Source organism: Nicotiana sylvestris, chromosome 6 (assembly GCF_000393655.2).
Source record: "Nicotiana sylvestris chromosome 6, ASM39365v2, whole genome shotgun sequence".
Lineage (NCBI taxonomy): Eukaryota > Viridiplantae > Streptophyta > Magnoliopsida > Solanales > Solanaceae > Nicotiana > Nicotiana sylvestris.
This window is the reverse complement of record NC_091062.1, coordinates 144,554,689-144,580,584: the sequence shown is the minus strand read 5'-3', so window position 1 is coordinate 144,580,584 and position 25,896 is coordinate 144,554,689. Positions and strand designations below refer to the sequence as shown.

Sequence of the window (25,896 nt, the reverse complement as noted above, 5' to 3'; positions counted from 1 at the left end):
ACTCAAACACCATTCTAAAGTCTTTCAAGTGGTTGCTTTTCTTTCTTGATTTTACCACCAAGTCATCAACATAGCATTCGGCATTTCTTGTGGAGAAGGTCATCAAAGATATTCTGCATAGCTCTTTGGTAAGTAGCACCAGCGTTCTTTAAGCCAAAAGGCATTACCTTGTAGCAATAAATATCCTTGGGGGTACGGAATGCAGTAAGCTCTTCATCTTTTGGCGCCATGTGAATTTGGTTATAGCCTGATGAACCGTCCATAAATGACATTGCCTCGTACCCAGTAGTAGCATCGATCATCAGTTCTGGAATGGGAAGCAGGAACTCATCTTTCGTACACGCATTGTTAAGATCCCTAAAGTAAACGCACACTCGAATCTGGCCATTTTTCTTCCTTATAGGGACAATACTTGAAACCCATGTTGGGTATTTAACTTCACGAATAAAGCCAGCTTCGATGAGTTTGTTAACTTCGGTTTCAATCAAGGGAACCAAGTTTGGCCTAAAATGCCTTTGAGCTTGTTTAACAGGGCGAGAACCATTTTTGACTGCAAGGTAATACTGCTACTTTCGGGTCCAAGCCAGGCATCTCTTTGTAACTCCAAGCGAAGACATCCCTGAACTCCTTAAGTAACTCAATATAAGGGCTCTCTTCATCAACTTCTAGTAAAGCACTTAGGTAAGTGGGTCTTGTTTCTTCATCGGTACCAAGGTTAACTTCTTTTAAGGCATCAACTATCATCTTCCATCCTTATTCAAGTTCAGGTGGAGCATCCTTTGCATCTTCATCTTCTTGAGGATCCCCATTGTTGAAAGATATGTGATAACACGGTGAAGCATCCTCCAATTCTGCATTATCTTCCATGAAGATGGAATGCCATTCTCGACTTGTACAGTAACATGATACGAAGAACCCATATTTTCTTCATCTTTGTCACATTCCTTAGTGTAGACCACAATATATGGCTTTCCCTTCAGTACTTCTTTACATGAAACCACAAGTTTGGTTTGTCACCTCACTTTAGAAGGAACCAAACTTTGGAAATCCTTAGAGATCTCCTAGATTTTGGGTAAAGCGGGTGTTCTTATGCTTTGAAAATTTCTCCGAAACTTGTTCCCCTTCTTTAATGGACCCAATCTTTCAAACACGTAGGTCCTCACAGGTGATTTTCCAAGTTGATCAAAGATAAAAGTCTTGTTAGAAGCGGCCGATTCATCTTCTATAGTGATATAATTGCCGCTCGCCCTTCTTATTGAGATGCGCACTGGTGACGATTGCTTGTATCCTAAACCTTCACGTGGTTTCCTTGTTGCAGCTTCTGATGGGAGTTTCCCTAACTTTGACGACACATTAGGATTATATCCAGCTTTTGCAAATAGCTTGAAAGTGTTAGGTCAAAACCTTCATATGTTTGCTTTGTAGGGAGTACCATATTTTGCAAATGATTTTGGGCTATAAACCCTGCAACCGGCTTCGAGGACAATTTTACTGCCTCAATTCATTTTACCAGAAGAGTTAACTCCTTTAGCGTGTTAGTTTAGAGATTAGATGATTCGCCCTCGTCTTTCTTCGTTTTAGGGACATATTGGAGAGCAGGACTCATTTTCTTTCCATAAGACGCAATACCCCCTCTATAAGATTTAGTCGCGTTGGGTTGTACCTCCTCAATAACATCTTTGACTCTACCAGTAGTCACTTCGGCTATTTTAGTTGCGGGCTCGTCATTTTTGCTTTTTATGACACCATCGGCTTTTAGCTCCTTCACAATGCGGTTCTTCAAGCAGAACTTTGCATCGACGAAGTGTGACTCAGCCTCGGTGAATGGCTCATTATCAACAACTATCTTCTTCTCGACTTCACCCTCGTAGTATTTCAAACATTGATGGTAGGTAGATGGAACCACTTTGTTCTCATGTATCCAAGGCCTTCCAATCAACACATTGTATGAAGTCTTTGCATCGATCACATGTAGCCATGCACTTGATTGCATATCTTCAATGATGATTTCTAGCCTGATCGCGCCTATGGCTCTTTGGCCCCCTTGGTTGAATCCTTGGATCATCACACGACTTTCTGAGAGTTCGTTCATGGGAATACCAAGTTCTTTCACAGTGCGAATTGGCAAAATGTTCACTGAGGATCCTCCATCAACCAAAATTTGATTTACCCTTTCATCATGCATATAGCCAACCAGGTACAATGGGCGGTTATGAAGAGTGTCACCTAGCAGAAGATCTTTGTAAGCACGTGATTTTTGCCGCATACGAGAATTACTCCCAAAAAAATTCAAAATAAAATGATTTTCCTTGGTGTGCAATTTTGTGATATTTTTGGATAAATTATTTGTATTTGTCTGTGCATGTTTATTCGTTAAATTAATAAAAATACAAAAATATGTCACATTTTGCATGTAGGATTTAATTCTACAATTGTTAGTAATTAAGTTTGTTTTACAAAAAATGAAAATTACAAAAAATATGCATCTTTTGCATTTTTAGCACTTAATGTCCAAATATACAATTTTATGCTTAATTATTAATTAATTGTGCGTTAATTGTTATTGGGAGCTAATTTGCACTTTTATAACTTAATTTAGTTCTTAATAATAATTTAAGTATTTTTATAATTTAGTTTTAGAAAAATAAAAGAAGAAAGGAAAGCAAAAATATAAAGAAAGTCGGAATTGGGCCTCTTCTTCAATTGTAAGCCACAGGCCTAGAAAATTGTCCAACCTTCCCCACGACCCAATCCATTTCAAACCGGGTTGACCCGGTCCATAACCCCAAAGACCCAACACCCCTATCTTGCATTTCAAAAAAAAAAACAAAAAAAAAACAAAGAAAACCCTAAACTGAAACTCACCCGCCCCCATCCCCTCTCCTTTTCTCCAAAATCCATCTTCTCCATCTCCATTTACACAGCCATGGCTGCCCTCACCAGCCTCGTCACCCTCCACCTCCAAGCTCCTCATCGACGCACACGCACACAACTGCGTCAACACACTCACACGAGCACATCTTCCCCCGTCATCTACTTCATCGTCCCCATTCGAGCTTCTGCCATGTCCAACCATGGCTGAGCTTCGATGCTCTCACATGGCAGCTACCACTGTTTCGTCATCTCCAACCAGCCACAGCTGCTTCCTCTGCGTCGACCTTCTCCAAACGACCAGCTACGTCTTCTTCGTCGCACGGACTGCCATGGCTGCCTCACCTCGCCTCCCAGCTCCTCCGTGCCGCTGCTGCTGCTTCGCCATTGCAGCTGCTGCTGCTCACGTTTCTGCTTCAGCTGCTTCCCGCCGCGTCTGCCTTCGTCCTCTTCGCCGAGCTCAAGCTTGAGCTCGACATCCATGGTCGCCATTGCTTCATCAACCTCGACTGTGTATGAGTTCCAAGCTCTGTTACGTCCAAACGCACCTCGCTTCTGCTGCGTTGTCACTGCTCAACGAGCAGCTATCTTGTTTCAGCTGGGCCGCTGCCACCATTTCGTTTATTCTTAGTTTTTTCGAGATCGTCGATCGTCGTTTTAAGTTCGTCAAGGTTAAAAGGATGGTGAGTTCGTCGTTGAATTCAAGATCCGTTAGGTCGTTGGCAGTCTTGACGCGATAATCGTGTCCGGACATATTTGTTCTCATTCAAATTTATCGTCGTTCCGTTCCGGTTAGTTGTTTAACCAATTCGTATTTATCGTTTTCTTATTTTTCTTCAATTTGTTTCATGTTTGTTATATTGTTCTTGTTTATTTTTTTAGGTAGAAATTGATTAGTTAATTATAATGTTGCTACATTTAAATTGAAGATTCATTTAATTATTTTTCAGTTTGTTTTATTAATTTAAAAGGATTTAGTGTTAATATAAAAGAATGTTAGTTTAAATCGTTTGAATCCGTTGTTTGTTGTAGATTTAATTCGTGTTCATCTTGTTTGAAGTTCGTTTTTAATTCAGTGATTTAATGTGAAGTTATGTTTTGGTTTTAATTTTTGAATCATGTATCTTTGTTATAATTTTGTTGGATTTAATTTAAAAAGATCAATTGATTATTTGGAGATTAGTGATTTGAATATGTTTATTTGTTTTGTTTAAGTTTAATTCGAACTTGAATAAAGCTTGTTTGTTATTGTTGTTGAATTTTTTCATTTATGTTCATACTTTGTTTGATTGATCTTGAATCCGAAATTAGTATAGTTTGATCTTCTTGTTTGTTGATTATCATTTTTGATTATTTCTTCAGATTGCTTCATGATTTTGTTTAGTTTTAATATAGGAATTGTTGGTTGTAAAGTTGTTAGATTTTAAGTTCAAATGATTATTGAATTTAGAAATCTGAATATATTTGTTTGTTGTTGTTGTTGTTGTTGTTGTTGTTGAATCTGAAAGTAGGTTTGTTTGTTGTTAAAGATGTTGTTCAATCAAAATTTTAGTTGTTCTTTGTTGTTCATCATTTAGTTTGAATTTGTTGTTCGAATTTGTGTAGAAATTTGTCATATTGGCTATATTTTGGTTGAGTTTAATTAATTGATTGGTTATAGCTGATGGGGGTAGTTTGGTAAATCGCAGTACGTGCAGGGGTAAAATGGTAATTGCAATAAGGTCGGAGGGGTAGTTTGGTAATTGAACATTTTTGAATAATTCTTTATGTTACGCATGTGGGACAAAATGTAATGGAGTGTGAGTGATATAGTTGTTTAATATAAATGGGGGACAAGACAAAATGTAGTGGAGGGGAATATGGTAATTGTTTATGGTAGGCATAGGGGACAAAATGTAATAGGTTGGTTTGATATATTAGTTTAATGTAGTGGGGGATGAGTGGGAAGATAATGGGTTTGGTAGGAGAAAGTGGTTGATTTTAATTGATTAAAGGGTTGGGGATATAAATAAGAGGTCTGGAATCAGATTTGAGGAGAGGAATAAGAAAAAGAACGGACAGAGAAGAATAGAGAGAATAAGAGAGAGAGAAAAAAAAGCTGAATATTTAAGAGAGAAAGAAAAATTCCGAAAAAATATTTAAACTTTCAAATAAAAAAAAACTAAAAAAAAAAAATCTTCTGCTTTCTTTCATTGTTTGAAATCAGCATTAATTGTTGTTGTTTCATCAAAGCTTGAAGCTTTTATTTTGGGATTACTACTCCACCGGTTTGCAAACTCTGTTCCTGGGTTGTTATTGTTGCTGGACTGTTGTTGCTGTGCTGTATTGTTATTACTGCTGCTGATTCTCATCTTCATCTTCTTTTGTTTCCAATACCAGGTACACGACTGTAATACTAGCTATTGCAAGCTAATAATGTGGAAGCATGAATACATATGAAGAATGAAATTTTGAAGTTTTAATTTCGTTTTTTTGTTCCTTTTATTGATTGTATTTAAGCTATTTCATGTATTACTGAATAATAATTGGAATAAGAAAAAATAACATAAGTTAGTCTTTAATGAATCGGTTTGGCAAAACGGGTTAATTCACTAGTTATGGAAGTTTCAAGATTATCAACAGTAGGTTAATCATGAACAAGTAGCTAAATTTAGCTAAGGCATGAATTTAAATTAAATTTCGTAAATTAGGCATTAAGGCATGATTTGAGTTCAAGCAAGATTAGAAGGACTAATAAGTTTTAGTAATTATGGTTAACTCTAATTTCAAATGGTTGTGAATAATTAATCTCATTAGTTTTTTTTATAACAATGCTGAGTTTTAATCTAGCTATATTTGATTCTTTTGAATATTAGTTGTCGAATTTTTATTTTATTTATAATTTCGATTTTTTTTGAGTAAAATTCCTTTTCATCAATATTTGTATTAATCTAGCAATAGAATCCATGTTTTGTTAAAATAATAATAATAATAAAAAAAAGCATAATTAATTAGGATTTTCTTTCTTTATTTTAGAGACTAATTTTAATAGAAAAATGTAGTCGCTTTAAGATTTGTCCATTTAAAATAAATGAGATGAGCCTCGCTTAGCAAAATGTATAGATTGCGGGGCCCTCATAAAATGTATGCGTTAATTACTTAGAACTCGAAAACGGCCGCTTAGCGAACTTCACGGCTGTCCCCAAATAATAAATACGCTAATCACTTTAGGCGCGATTTAATTAATCTTACCTTCTTAAACTCGGGTGCGCATTTCATGCGACCCAAATCCAAATCCCAAAACATTGGATAAAACTGTGTTCCGGATTGCGGGTGCATTTTATGTGACGCAATCCAATGACATGTTTTTAAACGATGTTCACATTTTTTTTAAAAAATATAATAATAAAAGCGGTAAAGAGTTAAAACTTGCACATAAGTTCATATTTGTATAAAAATTAGATATTTAAGCCAAATATGACAGTTGAGCGACCGTGCTAGAACCACGGAACTCGGGAATGCCTAACACCTCGGGTTAACAGAATTCCTTATCCAGATTTCTGGTTCGCGGACTGTAATACAGAGTCATTCTTTTCCTCGATTCGGGATTAAAATAGGTGACTTGGGACACCCTAAATCTCCTAAGTGGCGACTCTGAAATAAATAAACAAATCCTGTTTCGATTGTCCTTTAATTGGAAAAACTCCTACGCCCCTCGCGGGGGCGAAAAAAGGAGGTGTGACAGCTCTGACGACTCTGCTGGGGACAAAACCCAGAACCACTGGTTCAGGGTTAGAAATTCGAGCTTATATAAATTGTTATATTTGGTTTTATCTGATTTTGTTACATGTTTTGGCTTAATGTGCTAATTGGTTGCCTTTTATCGCTTTGATATTACGTGAACTATATATAAACTGTGCCGAAACCCATCTCCTCTCTGAGTCTTCTGAATCATGAAGAAGGGTGTACTTCGTACGACTTCTTTTCTGTATAGTGTCAAATCCCAATTTAGAACGAGGTTCAGACAAGTTGCTAAGCTGATGAAGCTTCTGTATTCCCGGTACGCTGCCCCCCTTCGGCTCGAGCTGTCCGCTCGGGTAAGCCAGGTCTAGAACAAACACCCAGATTTTGAACCTAGAATAACTCAACTTCATGCCGGATCCCTAGTAGGAACGTTTATCTGCATCATATGCATTTTTGACTTAGGAGACTCAACATAGGGGTTGGGTCCATCTAGGAATAGCAACCTGAAACAGAAAAGACCATCCTGATGCATCCTACTCACTGCTTGTGCATTTATTTGCTTTGGACTTGCATGATGACCGGTTTTGAATATTGGAAAAATTTGAAAAAAAAGAAGAAGAAAAAAAAATATAGCAGTGTATAGGGTTAATCTTCTGCTTTGAAAAAATAACAATGTCCAAATAGTGTCAAAACTCTAAAAAAAATTATTTTTAATAGTTTGTTTTACTAAAAGCAAAGGATAAATAAAAAAGAGTCTTTATTTTTGGAAATTGTTCGTAGAAAAAAAAAGAGTCTTTATTTTAGTTTGGGAATAGGTTGTTTTATTATTTGTTGAAGATGAAAAGAAAAAAAAGAGAAAAGGAGAAAAATAGGAAGTGGAGAGTTAGATGATTAATTTAGAAAAAAAAATATTGTCCAAGTACTTTCGGAACACTACCGAAATTTTGAAAAAATATATATTTTTACTTTAAAATTGTTTGTTTGCCTAAAAACAAAAGCAGAAAGTATGTAGGAATGAGTCTTTTATTTTAATTTGCTTTGTTTTCAAAAAAGAATTAAAAAATGAAAAAGAAAAATAGTTTTTTTTTGCTACAAAAGAAAAAAAAAGAAAAAATATGTTTGCTTCCAAAAATTAGTTAGTTTATTACCCGAACTACGCGGGTTTGATTCTCACCGGATGTGAGATACGTAGGCAACCCTCATCGGGTCCAACCCCCCTTTTTTGCTAAAATAACCAAAAACAAATAAATAAATAAATAATATGTCAAAATTTTAATTTTGTCATGAATAAGTCGGGTGATGCTGTTTTGTCAAAAATAGCCGAATGTTCCCGAAAGGGACGCCGGAGGACTGACTTTGCATAAACAGCCACTTTTTGGGTCATGTTTAAGATTTGGTCCAATGGACCCCCACAGCCTTAAAAATCTTCGTCCCCGAGGCGTTGAAAGGCCGTGTTTGCAATGTTGAGTTTTCTATTTTTGAAAAATGATAAAAAGAGTCATAAATAAGTCGGGTGATGCTGTTTTTGTCAAAATAGCTGAATGTTCCCGAAATGGACGCCGGAAGGCTGACTTTGTATAAACAGCCACCTTGGGTCATTTTTTTTTAGGGATTTTGGTCCAGTTGACCCACACAGCCTTAAAAATCTTCGCCACTGAGGCGCTGAAGGGCCGTGTTTGCAACACCAGGTTTTTATTGTAACTTGAAAAGAAAAAAAACAAAGAGTCAGCGGTCAGGTGAATACCGATCGGATTTTTAGTCAAAAATAAGCCGAGCCAGCTTCGGCCGCGTCTTAAACCGTTCTTGCCGAAATAGCCTTAGAGTATCTTTGAGTTGTCGAAAGTCTATTTTCGTAAAAAACGGACAAGTTTGTAAAGTGTCATAAAATAATCCTCCCCGGCCTCAAAATTCATGTGAAATTTGGAAGGGGCCACATTTGCAAAAATAACCATTTGGTTGCATTTGTCGAACATAGAAAGGGAGCTGGCCCTTTGTTTTTGAGTTTGTAAAACTTTTGATTAGAATATGTGTGTCGTTTGATTTTTAAGTTTGTAGGTCATCTTTAAACCTTTGAAACCCAGTTTGTTTTATTATGAAAATTGATAATTCAAAAAAAAATGTTTCATTGTTGTTACCTTTCATTGGTCCGAACTACGCAAGGTCTGATTCATGCGGGGTCATGATACGTAGGCAATCTCCATAAGATTCGACCACCACTGGAAAAAAAAAGAAGAGAAAAATAAAGGAAATCGCGAGTGCATCGCATCTATGATAGAACGGTTTAACTGCTTAGGTGCATTGCATCTCTGATATATGATTATCTGTCAAATGCCCAAACACTAACGTGATGGCTTCCCTTTGCTGGGTTCATATATAGAAAAGTGGTTGGTTGTGGTAACTCCTCCCTGCAAAGCAAAGTCAAAGGACAATGGCTCAGAACCGCAGAACCGAGTGGGTCGGTAGTGATGACCGACAACAATTGGTCGAACAGAATAACGGGTTGGTAGAAGAAGTGAAAATGCTGAGACAACATGTGGCAGACATGTATCAGGCATGGATAACTGGGAAAGCACCACCCCCACCACCGCCAAGCTTTTCAAACTCTGGCATTACCCATCCCCCATACTCTCCATCCCAACCCACTTATGACAGCTTTCCTAGCTACCCGAGTAGCTCCATCACTCGTCCACGCTACTCCCCTCCCCAATGCTACTTCTCTCCACGAGATTCCCAAAGACGGGCTTCACTTTCCAAATACCCAGCTCCACAGAAGGCCTATCCACCCTCACAAGCCTACCGGAAGCCCCCTGGATCAGGTTTCCGGCCCAATCAAGCATTTAGGAACGAAAGGTTGCTGAAACGAGGAAAGGCTCTCACCCCTATCGGAGTATCTTATGCAAGTCTGTTTGAAAGGCTAAAGCATGCTGGCTTGATTGAGCCGCTCCCCGCATATACTCCAGATCCACATGCAAGAAACTTTGATCCGGCAGCGCAATGCGCGTACCACTCCAATGTCATAGGGCACAACATTGAGAGTTGTCGTAATTTGAAAAGGGAAGTAGAGAAAATGATCCAAGAAGGGCGGATTGTGATCGATAACAGTAACATGGAGCACTCGAACCCTATCGAGAACTTGTTGACGGAGGTTGATGATATGGAAGCTGATAATGGTCTTGGCAATACTAATGCAAAGCTTAGTGGCTAAGATGCCAATTTTGATAAAATGGGAGGACGCTCCGTTCCTTGGTTAGCAAGAGAGAAGCTGTTGGTGGTTTATTTTGTTGTCATTTCTGTTATCCGGATTATTCTTAGGGTTGTAATCCGAATATTGTCTTGTGTCAAACCTTCTTATCTTTCCATTTTTGTCGTATCAGTTTGTTTAAGTCTCGTTGATGTTGTGTTAAGATTTTATTCTGGTTGTTTTGTTTGTTTTTCTAACCATTTCGCCGGAAGTTTAATACAAAAGCCGGTCTTTTATTATTTCCAGTCATCTTTTTATTTAGTCCTTTTGTCATTTTCGTTCAATGCCGATTCTAGGGACATGACATGCGCACACAGTTTGGGCCTAGTCTATAAAGTTAATCATAAAACCCTGGGAAGGTGATCAAAGCATTTAAAGGAAATAAGAACGGTTTGAGATTATTTGAAGCCCGAGTCATGTGGAACTGGGGCAAGTAAAACATAAAGAAAACCGTTAAAAGCAAGATTCACCTTTCATGATAATGAGAGTGAGAGTGTCGCCCAACGGTGCTTTAGAAGTGACAAATGAACAAGCAGATGTTGAATATAATTGTCAAGTCCAGCACCATCAGAAGAGGCTACAAATCTTTATTTAATTGTGTTGTTTGCATTTGGCATGTTTTGAAGACTGGAATGACGAAGACATTTTGTTCTGCTACCTAAACACTTTATCATTCGTTACCCCTTTTGAGCCTTATTTATTTTTCTTTTATACCTCTCGTTCGGAATCACTAGCAACGACTAGAAAACACAAGCATGACAGGTAAAGAAAAAGAAGAAAAAAAATAAGAAAGAAAACAAAACAACAAAACGAAAAAAAAAAAGAAAAAGAGAAAAGAAGAGAAAAATGATAAATAAAAATAAAATAAAAGAAAGTCAGAAGAAAACAGAGGAATTGGGAACTACGTTCGACCTGATTCCTCAAAGAGGATACGTAGGCGCCTCACGGCTCGGTCATGGTGTAATAAAAATTAAAAAAAAAATCCCAAGCAAGAAACTGGGGAAGAAGTTGTGCTTGATGTAAAGAAAGCCGGTTCCGAAGGTTGTAATTTTGAACCCCAAATTGATTTGTTTTTGAGCCTTTAAAACCCTTTCTTTCTAGCCTATCCAAAATCCCACATTACGGTCCAAAAAAGACCTTCTGATCAGTCTTCAAAAGATGTCAAGTCAGACAAATGAGAGTCTTACCGGGAAACATAACACTCTGATCCACAACAGAAAGGACTCTGATCCCCAACATAAAAGAAATAAAAAGAGTTTTATGGGTAACACCCCAATCCCCAGCAGAGAGAGTCATACCGGCAACACTCCAAATCCCCAGCTGGAAAGTGATACAAATGAGAGAGTCTTATCGGTGAAAATCTTTACGGACACCATAAGGCGATGAAAGCTGAGAGAAAAACCAAAATGAGAGAGGCTTGATAGTGAAAACCCTTCGGGCACTACAAGTCAAATAAATTGAGAATCAGATGGGGAATCGCCAAATGAAGATCTTGAAAGACGATTGACGGCAGAGGATAGGCCACATGCGCATGTCATGACCATTAGAGTCGGTATCTGCATTTGATAGGTTTTTATTTATAGTTTCTCTTGTTAAAGAGTCATCTTTTTCTTTTGTCTTTTATTCGGTTCCCTTTTTGTTTATCTTTCTCCTTTCATAGAAAAATTCCCCAGTAGAGTCTGTTTGGTCAGAACCAGTGGGAAATGACTTCAAAATAGGCCATCAGCTTTCCAATTATGCAAGATGAGATCTGACTAATGCATCCAAGTGGTATAGTCAGCAAGGAACAAGTGCAATGCCAGTGTCAAGAAAGATATCCTTAGCAAAAGGGGAATTGACAAAAGGATTGACGAGTGTCAAGAGGGATATCCCAGCCGAAATCAAAGGTTATTAAACCTCAAGGTCGAGACCCGTGGACAAAGCAAGGAAAGCAGTGAGCATGATTTGGGAAATTCATACTAGACTAAAGGGTCGGGGAAATGCCAGTTTCCGAAATATGCCACAAAAGAAGAGGGATATCCCCAGCAGAAAGGGATTATCCCCAGCAAATAATATCATCCCCAACAAGTTTTGGAACGCAGAGCAGGGAAGGAGAAAGGGAAAAGCCATCCCAGTAGGAGTATCACAACCAACCACCGCGTTTTAAACTAACAAATTTTGTTTGATTTGAAACAGGTAAAGGAAATGGCATTGATAACGGAAATGCATGCCACAAGAAAGATTGTCAAACTGGGGCAGAAAATTTTCTTTTCAGTTAGAAAATTTTCTGGAAATCAGGTACCCATTTGGGGAAGAATAAAGATAGCACCAGGGAAGTGGTCTTTGAACCAGGGTTGCCCCCAACATAATAAGTTTCCAATAGAGGAAGTTGTTCCCCAGCAGACAGAACAAAGGGATGAAACTTGAGCTCAGAAAAAGCAGAGGCCAGCATCATTCCCAACAGCCTTCCGAAGAGTGAAGCACTAGTTCTGAAGGAATCAGAATCCCCCAGCAGTATTATCCTCGACAACGTTATCCCCAGCTGATAGCATTTTATCCCCCAACAGGTAAGTAAATAATTCCCCAACAGTGTTATCCCCAGCAGTTTCGAGGAGTCCAACACAAGTTTGGTGAAAATCGGTATCCCCAGCGGTTCCTTTCGGGGAAAGGCAAAACGAGTCTTAAGGGAAGTAGTCTTCGAAGGAAAAAAATATGCAAAAAAAAAGAAAAGGAAGTAGTTTGCATAGGAATGAAGCATCCTACTTAAAAGGAGGTAATTTTGGAAGGAGTAAGATAACATATTTACTCAGCAGAGTTATCCTCAGCAGTGTTATCCCCAGCAGGGTTACTCAGCAGTTCGCAGTGTTATCCCCAGCGGACCATCGAGATGTGGAAGCATCCTCGACAGAGTTTCGACCAAGTTTCAAGAGGGTCGGACAACCCAGAGTGGGTAAGGAAGAAAAGGAAAATTCATCCCCAGCAAAATAATCCCCAGCAGTTTCGAGGGAAGACAACACAAGTAAGTAAATAATTCAGGAAGAAGGAAATGGTTCACGCATAGGAGACGCACTTCCTAAGTTTAAAGTTTCACCCATAGGAGAGGCATTTCCTCCTAAGTTTGTTTTTACCCATAGGAGAGGCATTTCCTCCTAAGTTTAGTTTTACCCATAGGAGAGGCATTTCCTCCTAAGTTTGTTTTTTTACCCATAGGAGATGCATTTCCTCCTAAGTTTGTTTTTACCCATAGGAGATGCATTTCCTCCTAAGTTTGTTTTTACCCATAGGAGATGTATTTCCTCCTAAGTTTGTTTTACCCATAGGAGAGGCATTTCATCCTAAGTTTAGTTTTACCCCTAGGAGAGGCATTTCCTCCTAAGTTTGAAATCAGGAGCCCGCCTGAAGAGAGGAATGACGTTTATTTTTAAAGTTGTTGTTGAAGTCAAGAGCCCACCTGTAGAATGGCATTTTATTTTCAGAGTTGTTTGTTGAAGTCAGGAGCCCGCCTGAAGAGAGGAATGACGTTTATTTTTAAAGTTGTTGATGAAGTCAGGAGACCGCCTGAAGAGAGGAAAGGCATTTTATTTTTAAAAGTTTTTGAAATCTCGCCAGCCTAAAGAAAGGAATGACATTTTATTTTCAAAATTGTGGTTGAAGTCAGGAGCCCGCCTGAAGAGAGGAAAGGCATTTTATTTTTAAAAGTTGTTAAAATCTCGCCAGCCAAAGAAAGGAATGGCATTTTATTTTGAAAAGTTGTTGAAATCAGGAGCCCGCCTGAAGAGAGGAAAGACGTTTTATTTTTAAAAGTTTTTGAAATCTCGCCAGCCTAAAGAAAGGAATGGCATTTTATTTTCAAAATTGTTGTTGAAGTCAGGAGCCCGCCTGAAGAGAGGAAAGGCATTTTATTTTTAAAAGTTGTTAAAATCTCGCCACCCAAAGAAAGGAATGACATTTTATTTTCAAAGTTGTTGAAGTCAGGAGCCCGCCTGAAGAGAGGAAAGGCGTTTTATTTTTAAAAGTTGTTGAAATCTCGCCAGCCTAAAGAAAGGAATGACATTTTATTTTCAAAGTTGTTGTTGAAGTCAGGAGCCCGCCTGAAGAGAGGAATGACATTTTATTTTCAAAGTTGTTGATGAAGTCAGGAGCCCGCCTGAAGAGAGGAAAGGCGTTTTATTTTTAAAAAAGTTGTTGAAATCTCACCAGCCTAAAGAAAGGAATGACATTTTATTTTCAAAGTTGTTGTTGAAGTCAGGAGCCCGCCTGAAGAGAGGAATGACATTTTATTTTCAAAGTTGTTGATGAAGTCAGGAGCCCGCCTGAAGAGAGGAATGACGAATTTATTTTCGAAGTTGTTGGTTGAAGTTAGGCGCCCACCTGGATAACAAGGGAATACATTTCTGTTTTTCATTTCGTGTTCTAGGTCGCCCACCAGTATAATGCGGGCATACATTTCTGTTTTCATTTCATTTCTAGGTCGCCCACCAGTATAATGCGGGTATGCATTTCTGTTTTTCATTTCGTGTTCTAGGTCGCTCACCAGTATAATGCGGGCATACATTTCAGTTTTTCATTTCTAGGTCGCCCACCAGTATAATGCGGGTATGCATTTCTGTTTTCATTTCATATCTAGGTCGCCCACCGTATAATGCGGGTATACATTTCTGTTTTTCATTTCATGTCCTAGGCGCCCACCAGTATAATGCAGGAATACATTTATGTCTTTTCATTTCATGTCCTCGGTCGCCCACCTGTATAATATGGGCATACCTTTCAGTTTTTTATTTCATGTCCTAGGCGCCCACCAGTATAATGCGGGAATACATTTCTGTCTTTTCATTTCTGTTCTAAGTCGCCCACCAGTATAATGCGGGTACACATTTCTGTCTTTTCATTTCATGTTCTAGGTCGCCCACCAGTATAATGCGAGAATACATTTCTGTCTTTTCATTTCATGTTCTAGGTCGCCCACCAGTATAATGCGGGAATACATTTCTGTCTTTTCATTTCTATTCTAGGTCGCCCACCAGTATAATGCGGGCATACATTTCATATTTTCGCATTCAGGCGCCCACCTGTATAACGAGAGGAATACTTTTGAGTCTTATACTTCAAATTTTGAAATCAGTAACCCCACCGGAAAGCAGAAGGTTACAACAGGAATCCCCAGCAGGAAACAATAAAAATTCCCAGCACCGGGAAGCAGAAGGTTGCAACAAAAGGTCCCAGCACAAACTCAAGTGCATGTGTCAAAAGGAATAAAAGACGCGTCTTGAAAGAAGCGGCCTGTGAACATTAAATTATACCCAGCATAACAATTCTGATGAAGAAAGCCGTATCCCCAGAGGAACTACCGAGAAGCTTAATGAAGAAAGCCATGTCCCCAGCGGACCGAACAAAATGATGCAAACTGGTATTCAGAAAAGCAAAGGGCCAGTGTCATCTCCAAAGTCTCGTAAGAAAAACACCGGAGGAAACACAAGCCGACAAGAAAGCAAGGCAACACGAACAAATTGCAGTCTAGCCTAGCTTCTTGTTTTCTTTTAAGCACGGTGTAACAAGGAGATCGGTAAGCAATGGTAATAGCATGCAACAGCAGTAACCTTGCAATCCCACGGTAGTCCCAGCTACCAAAACTTCCCGAACTACATTGACCTGATTCCTGTTTAGCCCAGGATATGTAGGAAACCTCTGAAGCAAAGGTTCGGTCAAATCTTTTTCAAAAAAATGCTTCACACGGAGTACTCGGATGGGCAAAAATCGCTCACTTTATCTTTGCACGAAAACCCTTCGTGTCTTCGGGCAAAGAGGGGCAGCTGTAAGCACGTGATTTTTGCCCCATATGAGAATTACTCCCAAAAAAATTCAAAATAAAATAATTTTCCTTGGTGTGCAATTTTGTGATATTTTGTGATATTTTTGGATAAATTATTTGTATTTGTCTGTGCATGTTTATTCGTTAAATTAATAAAAATACAAAAATATTTCGCATTTTGCATGTAGGATTTAATTCTACAATTGTTAGTAATTAAGTTTGTTTTACAAAAAATAGGCATCTTTTGCATTTTTAGCACTTAATGTCCAAATATACAATTTTATGCTTAATTATTAATTAATTATGCGTTAATTGTTATTGGGAGTTAATTTGCACTTTTATAACTTAATTTAGTTCTTAATAATAATTTAAGTATTTTTATAATTTAGTTTTAGAAAAATAAAAGAAGAAAGGAAAGCAAAAATATAAAGAAAGTCGAAATTGGGCCTCTTCTTCAATTGTAAGCCACATGCCCAGAAAATTGTCCAACCTTCCCCACGACCCGGTCCATTTCAAACCGGGTTGACCCGGACCATAACCCCAAAGACCTAACACCCCTATCTTGCATTTAAAAAAAACAAAAAAAAGAAGAAAAAAACAAAGAAAACCCTAAACTAAAACTCACCCGCCCCCATCCCCTCTCCTTTTCTCCAAAATCCATCTTCTCCATCTCCATTTACACAGCCATGGCTGCCCTCACCAGCCTCGTCACCCTCCACCTCCAAGCTCCTCATCGACGCACACGCACACAGCTGCGTCAACACACTCACACGAGCACATCTTCCCCCGTCATCTACTTCATCGTCCCCATTCGAGCTTCTGCCATGTCCAACCATGGCTGAGCTTCGATGCTCTCACATGGCAGCTGCCACTGTTTCGTCATCTCCAACCAGCCACAACTGCTTCCTCTGCGTCGACCTTCTCCAAACGACCAGCTACGTCTTCTTCGTCGCGCGGACTGCCATGGCTGCCTCACCTCGCCTCCCAGCTCCTCTGTGCCGCTGCTGCTGCTTCGCCATTGCTACTGCTGCTGCTCACGTTTCTGCTTCAGCTGCTTCCCGCCGCGTCTGCCTTCGTCCTCTTCGTCGAGCTCAAGCTTGAGCTCGACATCCATGGTCGCCATTGCTTCATCAACCTCGACTGGGTATGAGTTCCAAGCTCTGTTACGTCCAAACGCACCTCGCTTCTACTGCGTTGTCACTGCTCGACGAGCAGCTATCTTGTTTCAGCTGGGCCGCTGCCACCATTTCGTTTATTCTTAGTTTTGTCGAGGTCGTCGATCGTCATTTTAAGTTCGTCAAGGTTAAAAGGATGGTGAGTTCGTCGTTGAATTCAAGATCCGTTAGGTCGTTGGCAGTCTTGGCGCGATAATCGTGTCCGGACATATTTGTTCTCATTCAAATTTATCGTCGTTCCGTTCCGGTTAGTTGTTTAACCAATTCGTATTTATCGTTTTCTTATTTTTCTTCAATTTGTTTCATGTTTGTTTTATTGTTCTTGTTTATTTTTTTAGGTAGAAATTGATTAGTTAATTATAATGTTGCTACATTTAAATTGAAGATTCATTTAATTATTTTTCAGTTTGTTTTATTAATTTAAAAGGATTTAGTGTTAATATAAAAGAATGTTAGTTTAAATCGTTTGAATCCGTTGTTTGTTGTAGATTTAATTCGTGTTCATCTTGTTTGAAGTTCGTTTTTAATTCAGTGATTTAATGTGAAGTTATGTTTTGGTTTTTAATTTTTGAATCATGTATCTTTGTTATAATTTTGTTGGATTTAATTTAAAAAGATCAATTGATTATTTGGAGATTAGTGATTTGAATATGTTTATTTGTTTTGTTTAAGTTTAATTCGAATTTGAATAAAGCTTGTTTGTTATTGTTGTTGAATTTTTTCATTTATGTTCATACTTTGTTTGATTGATCTTGAATCCGAAATTAGTATAGTTTGATCTTCTTGTTTGTTGATTATCATTTTTGATTATTTCTTCAGTTTGCTTCATGATTTTGTTTAGTTTTAATATAGGAATTGTTGGTTGTAAAGTTGTTAGATTTTAAGTTCAAATGATTATTGAATTTAGAAATCTGAATATATTTGTTTGTTGTTGTTGTTGTTGTTGTTGAATCTGAAAGTAGGTTTGTTTGTTGTTAAAGATGTTGTTCAATCAAAATTTTAGTTGTTCTTTGTTGTTCATCATTTAGTTTGAATTTGTTGTTCGAATTTGTGTAGAAATTTGTCATATTGGCTATATTTTGGTTGAGTTTGATTAATTGATTGGTTATAGCTGATGGGGGTAGTTTGGTAAATCGCAGTACGTGCAGGGGTAAAATGGTAATTGCAATAAGGTCGGAGGGGTAGTTTGGTAATTGAACATTTTTGAATAATTCTTTATGTTAAGCATGGGGGACAAAATGTAATGGGGTGTGAGTGATATAGTTGTTTAATATAAATGGGGGACAAGACAAAATGTAGTGGAGGGGAATATGGTAATTGTTTATGGTAGGCATGGGGGACAAAATGTAATGGGTTGGTTTGATATATTAGTTTAATGTAGTGGGAGATGAGTGGGAAGATAATGGATTTGGTAGGAGAAAGTGGTTGATTTTAATTGATTAAAGGGTTGGGGATATAAATAAGAGGTCTGGAATCAGATTTGAGGAGAGGAATAAGAAAAAGAACGGACAGAGAAGAATAGAGAGAATAAGAGAGAGAAAAAAAGAGCTGAATATTTAAGAGAGAAAGAAAAATTCCGAAAAATATTAAAAGCTTTCAAATAAAAAAAACTAAAAAAATCTTCTGCTTTCTTTCATTGTTTGAAATCAGCATTAATTGTTGTTGTTTCATCAAAGCTGGAAGCTTTTGTTTTGGGATTACTACTCAACCGGTTTGCAAACTCTGTTCCTAGGTTGTTATTGTTGCTGGACTGTTGTTGTTGTGCTGTATTGTTATTACTGCTGCTGATTCTCATCTTCATCTTCTTTTGTTTCCAATACCAGGTACACGACTGTAATACTAGCTATTGCAAGCTAATAATGTGGAAGCATGAATACATATGAAGAATGAAATTTTGAAGTTTTAATTTCGTTTTTTTGTTCCTTTTATTGATTGTATTTAAGCTATTTCATGTATTACTGAATAATAATTGGAATAAGAAAAAATAACATAAGTTAGTCTTTAATGAATCGGTTTGGCAAAACGGGTTAATTCACTAGTTATGGAAGTTTCAAGATTATCAACAGTAGGTTAATCATGAACAAGTAGCTAAATTTAGCTAAGGCATGAATTTAAATTAAATTTCGTAAATTAGGCATTAAGGCATGATTTGAGTTCAAGCAAGATTAGAAGGACTAATAAGTTTTAGTAATTATGGTTAAATCTAATTTCAAATGGTTGTGAATAATTAATCTCATTAGTTTTTTTATAACAATGCTGAGTTTTAATCTAGCTATATTTGATTCTTTTGAATATTAGTTGTCGAATTTTTATTTTATTTATAATTTCGATTTTTTTGAGTAAAATTCCTTTTCATCAATATTTGTATTAATCTAGCAATAGAATCCATGTTTTGTTAAAATAATAATAATAATAAAAAAAGCGTAATTAATTAGGATTTTCTTTCTTTATTTTAGAGACTAATTTTAATAGAAAAATGTAGTCGCTTTAAGATTTGTCCATTTAAAATAAATGAGATGAGCCTCGCTTAGCAAAATGTATAGATTGCGGGGCCCCCATAAAATGTACATTTAATTGCTTAGAATTAAGGAGGAGTCGTTTTAGCAAATTTCACGGCTCTACCCCAAAGTAATAAATCGCTAATTGCTTTAGGCGCGATATAATAATAATACATTCTTAAACACGGGTATGCATTTATGCGACCCAAATCCAAATCCCAAAACATTGAATAAAAATACGTTCCGGATCGTGGATGCATTTTATGTGACCCAATCCAAAGACATGTTTTTAAACGATGTTCACATTCTTTAAAAAATATAATAATGAAAGCGGTAAAAAGATAAAACTTGCACATGAGTCCATATTTGTATAAAATCAGATAATCAAGCCAAATATAACAGTTGAGCGACCGTGCTAGAACCACGGAACTCGGGAATGCCTAACACCTTCTCCCGGGTTAACAGAATTCCTTATCCGGATTTCTGGTTCGCGGACTGTAATACAGAGTCATTCTTTTCCTCGATTCGGGATTAAATTGGTGACTTGGGACACCCTAAATCTCCCAAGTGGCGACTCTGAAATAAATAAACAAATCCCGTTTCGATTGTCCTTTAATTGGAAAAACTCCTACGCCCCTCGCGGGGGCGGAAAAAGGAGGCGTGACAATCGTCATTTGTGAACATGACTTTTTCCTCGCAAGCATTAACTTCTTGAGGAGTGGACTCGATAAGCTTTTCCGAAGATGGTGCCAACGATAGGTCATCACTCTTTTCTTCCCCTTTGTCAGCATGGCAACAAGTGGCATCAATGCCCTCATGGGAAATCTTCATGCAGAACCAACTTGGTAAGAACTCCTCCAAGGTCACTGGATGTCGCGGCTTTCGAGGATGGTGCACCTGCACTTTTGCTTTCTTCAAATACTTAACTAGATTCCATCTCCTTGGTATTTTTACCATCATTTTCCTTGTTGGTTGCTCTATTGATTCTTTTCGTGGGCTCCTTTTGTGGTGCCTATGGCGAGTCACCAATGTCCAACCTTTATCATCATCATGGTGGTCTACTTCAACTTTGTTATTCTCCAGTAATTCTTTTTCTTTGATTTGTTTTAAACTGCATAACTCATCTAGACTGAATGAGCCAAATGTGATAGAGACTTGGTTTGCACTTGCCTTCTCATCTTCAAACATGATCTTCTTTTTACGGGCCGAGTCCATAACTTTGTCCTTGAAGACAAAGCACTTCTCCAAAGGGTGGCTTACAAGTCGATGATATTTGCAGTAATTTGGGTCATTCGTTTTCCTAGCTTCATTTGGTCGCTTCATTTCCGGAAGCTCAATAAGATTTAACTCGAGAAGTTCTTCAAAAATGGTTGGCACATCAGAATCCAGAAATGGGTACTCCTTCTCTTGCATTTCTTTTAGAGGCAACTTTCCACTTGGCTTACCTTGAAAAGAAGTGGATTTCGTACTCTGCTTCTTGCTCACCTTCGCTGTGAACTTCACAGGTGATGTATTGACATTCATAGCTTGTTTGTTTTCAAATTTGGGTACAAACTTGCTCCATTTCCTGACTTCTTACTTGTCGTTCCCTTCATTTCCAGTGGAGGCCATGCTCAATTCCATATCATGGCATGAGTTGCAAGTTCTTCAAATGTGCCAGGATTGATAACTTGCAAGATGTAGCGCAATCCCCAATGCATGCCTTGGATGCACATCTCTATGCCTGAAGCTTCACTAAGCATGTCTTTGCAGTTGAGGCTTGCATTCCTCCAATGATTGATAAAGTCGATAACTGGTTCCCCCTTTCGTTGACGAGTATTTGTAAGTTCTATCATACTCACAGTACGTCTCGTACTATAAAAGCGATTGATGAACTCTTGCTCTAGTTGATCCCAGCTATCGATAGATCAAGCCTCGAGGTCTGTGTACCAGTCAAAAGCATTTCCTTTTAGCGAGCGGACAAACTACTTGATGAGGTAATCTCCATAAGTCCCAATATTGTTGCACGTCTCCACGAAGTGCGCCATATATTGCTTTGGGTTACCTTTACCATCAAACTATTGAAACTTTGGAGGTTGATAGCCAGCAGGAATCTTCAACATATCGACCCTTGTAGTGTACGACTTTGCACATATAAGGGAGGATTTAGCAGCAACTTCATAGTTGTTCTTAATGGTTCCTTCAATGAACTCTTTCAGTTGATCGATTGGAATCATCTCTTCAGATGAGACATGGATAGCCTTAATGGATGCTACTTGTCTTGGGGGAGAGTCACTCTCTAGAACTTCTGGGAGCTTTCCAGGTGCATGAGTGGATTCTTCTTCCATCAAGATTCCCACCCTATCTGTTAGCTTGTCCATTCTAGCCTCTTAATTTTGCATGCATTTGGTCAAGCCAGCGATTGCTTCCGTCAAGTTTGCCAACTGCTCCTCCACAGATGAAGTGTTTGTCACCATGACATGCATGATTGTCGTGGACGACGGAGAGTAGCATGGATTTTCACACAGATTGATCCTTGATTGACTCATGCTATGTGGTGTAAGTGGGGAGGATCCATCACTTGAAGCATCATCATCTTCCTTCACAGTAGAGTGCTTGGATTTGGAGAGGTCAAGCAGAGCAAGAGTTTTCTTACTCTTTTCAACAACATCGCTTCCTCCTTCAGGTGCGTTTGTGGAAGATTTTGCTCCTTTTGAGGATGAAGATCCGAAAACAGGTGTTGATGTGGACGCTTGTTGTCCTAAAGAGCTCTCTTTCCTTGTTGTAACTGGTCCAAAGCTTCCAAAGGTAACATCGAGGATGCTTTCCACATCAGCAAAGAACCTGGAATTAGCAGCCTTGGTGGAAGTTGAACCGGAGTTGATTTTCTTTGAAGCCATTTCAATGTTCTTAGACTTTAGTGACTGAAAAGTTGAGATAAGAGGTAGAGATTGTCCCACTGGGCATGCCTGAATTTGTAGACAATAAATTGCGTCGAAAAAATAAAATCAAGATCGAAAAATATCATAATAATCGTAGTATTTTATTTCAAATATTTGAGCGTTACAATCTCTATGAATCCTCTGATTCTTCTTTCCAATAGTGAATAAATTCAAGGGCCTTTGAGCTTGATCTTGAATATGTAGTTGTCGCCACGAACAATGATCTTGTTCTTGACCTTTAGCTTGATTGCTTGAACTTGATCTTGATTCGTTCTTCGTTCTTCGTTCTTGAGCTTGAACTTGATTGCTTGAAGCTTGAAATTTGTGAAGGAATTTGCAATGTTTGATCCACGAGCTCTTTACTGCTTCTTGTTATAACTTCTGGTGTCTTTTCTGGGTTATGAAGGCCCTTATTTATAGTTGTGGGAGGGAAGAGTTATGGTAAGACCAAACTCTTTCCGACCAATCAAATTAAAGTGTGACAGGGCCACATTTGATTGGCCGAAACATGTCACTTGCGCACGTGGCACGATTTCATTGGCCTTTTAGTGTGACTTGGCATGCCTTGTCACTTTGACACGTGGCATGATCCTATTGGCTCTTCTGTTTAACTTGGCGTGCCACGTCATTTGACACGTGACACCAAACTGAACCTCTAGGAAGATGACATCTTGGGCTTAATGAAGTGGGCTCATCACTTTAGCCAAACTTAATGGGCTAGCCCAATGGATTTAAAACTTATTTATTTAATCCATATATATTGGATTTATATAATTAATCTAGAAAAATTTTCATAAAGCACTATCTTTTAGTAGTAATTAGCCATTTATAGATACCATTTGCTATATTACGGATTATAAATACTTTTTCTGTGGTTATATGATATATTTGATGTATTTAGCTATTGTATTCATGAATACAGTAGCAAAAATAGGCGTGAATCAGGGAAGTCCGGCTAATTAGTTGTTGTATTCGAATGTATTCGACTGTATTCATGGTGTGAAACATGGGATTACAACTGGACAGATTACTATATTCGACTGTATTCACGGTGTGAAACAGGGGATTATACTGTTTTTAAACGGAAATTGTATCAATTAACATAATAGACTCCTAAAATAACTCAACAAACTCAATTACAACACACAAAATTTATATTCGGTTATAAAAAAGATTCTCAACTGGAAAAACCCCAAAAACATAGCAATCTTCAGAGAAATTATATAATACATCAGAATACATAAATGATATTAATTAAAAAACATATGAATACATAGAATACAGCGGGATACATTGAAATACAATGAAAAAAAGACAATAAATACAATGAAATACACGGAATATAGCGAGATACATTGAATTACAATGAAAAAAAGACAATGAATACAATGAAATACATGAAAATATAGCGTGATACGTTGAAAATACATTAAAATATATTAACAGAAAATCAAGTTGCTCAGCCCCAAACTCCGTCGTCTTTGCTCAAGAACAAACCTTAATTTCCGCCTTGTAGCCAAATAGTCCTTCCGTCTTCAAAGATCTTGCACGCTCAAACCTGGAGGAAGTGACTGCTTCAACTTGTCGGCCTTCTCAAAGTCGGACACACAGAGTGTGTAGAGGTACTTGGAGCAGCGAACCTTGAATTTGACCATATCCTTATTCTTCTTGATCTTGACAGATCGTGCATCCTTCCTTCTTGTTGTTAGAAGGAAATCCTTGATTTCGTGGATTTGCTTCGGCATGATTGGGTCTTCGGGTTAGGGTTTGTTGTTGCTGTGTTGCTGGTCGCTGGATTTTGAAGGATTGATTAAAGTGAATCAAAGAGAAGATGTTGTTAGAAGGAGGAGGAGAGCGGATATTTTAATGGGATAGGGGAAGAGAATGAGATGTATCAAAGTAGAGAGAGAAAGAAAATAGTGTAACTAAATAGCGTATTTAGTGGCTTAGGGGTAGGAGGTAACCAAAATTAGATATTTTGCTATAAACATTAAAAGGTATCTATAGAATATTATTTTTTTAAATGGTATTTATTTAAAATAAATAAGGTGTTAACCTTTGCTATAGGGGTAAAAATTCCATTAATCTAATTATATTAGCCCATAATATTTATTTGGACTAATATATCTTGAATTTAAAATATAGCCCAAATTATTTTATTGAATTTAAATTCAATAAATTTTTCATGCCTGCACCTCTCATAATAGAAACCATTAATATGTAAAAGATTTTCGCATCCTCGAATCCCCTTTTAATCTTCTTTTTATAAAATTGTGCTTGTTGATATCAGATAAATCCTAATTTAAACCCTGAATTATGTACGTTCAGAATTCTATAGAATGGACAGCAGTTCGAGGTAATAAATTAAGACCCATAGAAGGTACCATTTGGAAGTACAGGCTAAAGTTTCATTGGCGGACACTAATAAATTTCACTACTGAAATAGTAAGGTCTGTTATAACTAAATCTAGAAGGACAATACTCATCCGGTCCAAAATAAGTAATTTTTTGGGTTTTTTTCATACATATTAAGAAATTCACATTTTAACATTAATTAACAATGAAATTGACCATATTAACCTTTACTATTTCTTCACATAAACACTCCTAATACATACTTCAAATTATTTATTCCAAGAGCAATGTAGGAAAAAAATAATTAATTCATTCTTGAAATCTAAAAAAATCATTTATTTTGGACCACAAAAAAGAAGTCAAAAAATCACTTATTTTGGACCGAAGGGAGTAATTTTGAAAGAGGTGGCAAAACAATTTTTCCTATCCGATGTCTACACCAATTCATATATCTTATGAGTGTTATGAAATGAGTGCGGGAATTATGTTTTGTTTTTTAGAACCAAAGTGTTATGTTTATTATGAAGAGAGGGGGTTGTTAGGAGCACAAATGGATGTCCATAATATTAATTTTCATAATAAACTCCCTTGCAGTCCATATGTTAAAAATTTGTCTAATTAAAACTATGTTAACTTTCATAAATTATTTTCTTACTTAAAACTACGTAAGATATTTTTAAGGATAAAATACTCTAAACACTCATGTAATATGATTCACTGCAGATACATTTTTCTGTATCAAAATCATACAGTTACACCCGTTATATTATGAAAATCCTACTTGAGTATAATGATGTTATCTTTAATTTTCAAATCAAACACTTAAACTCCTCATATAATAAAATCTTACAAAAAGGAAAATTTATCTAACTGAATAAACTTAAAATATTTGAAGTAGAACTATAAAATCAAAATAAAATTAAAAAAATGAGAAATTCCTATATATTAGATATTACAGTTTTTTTAATAAGATACAAATAGCTAACTTGAACATGTTCAGAATGCAAAAATGTATATACATAATATCTTATTATGTAATTTGTGGTCATTTCCAATTTAACAACGTTGAAAGATACAATGTTTTTAAAAGTGTTTATTCTCTTTTCTAATCAGAGGTATGATAAGAGTTTTCTAATCAGAGGTATGATAACCTCAAAGACTTTTACCTTTTTCACGAGGTCGGCGTGCTCCTTCCGAGCCGCCTCTAGCTTAGCTCGGAGGTTCTTAACCTCCCCCTCACGTTGCTCGCTGAAAAGCTTGTAAGCATCCCTCTTCTCAGTGAGCCCTCGAATCTTGGCCTCATACTAGTTTATCACTTCCCGAT

The 25,896-nt window shown here is 37.4% G+C and overlaps 1 pseudogene; it reads right to left on the bottom strand.

The window, feature by feature from the left end:
• Nucleotides 1–23,744: 23,744 nt before the first annotated feature.
• Nucleotides 23,745–23,998, bottom strand: LOC104221453 (large ribosomal subunit protein eL38 pseudogene; annotated as a pseudogene).
• Between the last annotated feature and the right edge of the window lie 1,898 nt (nucleotides 23,999–25,896).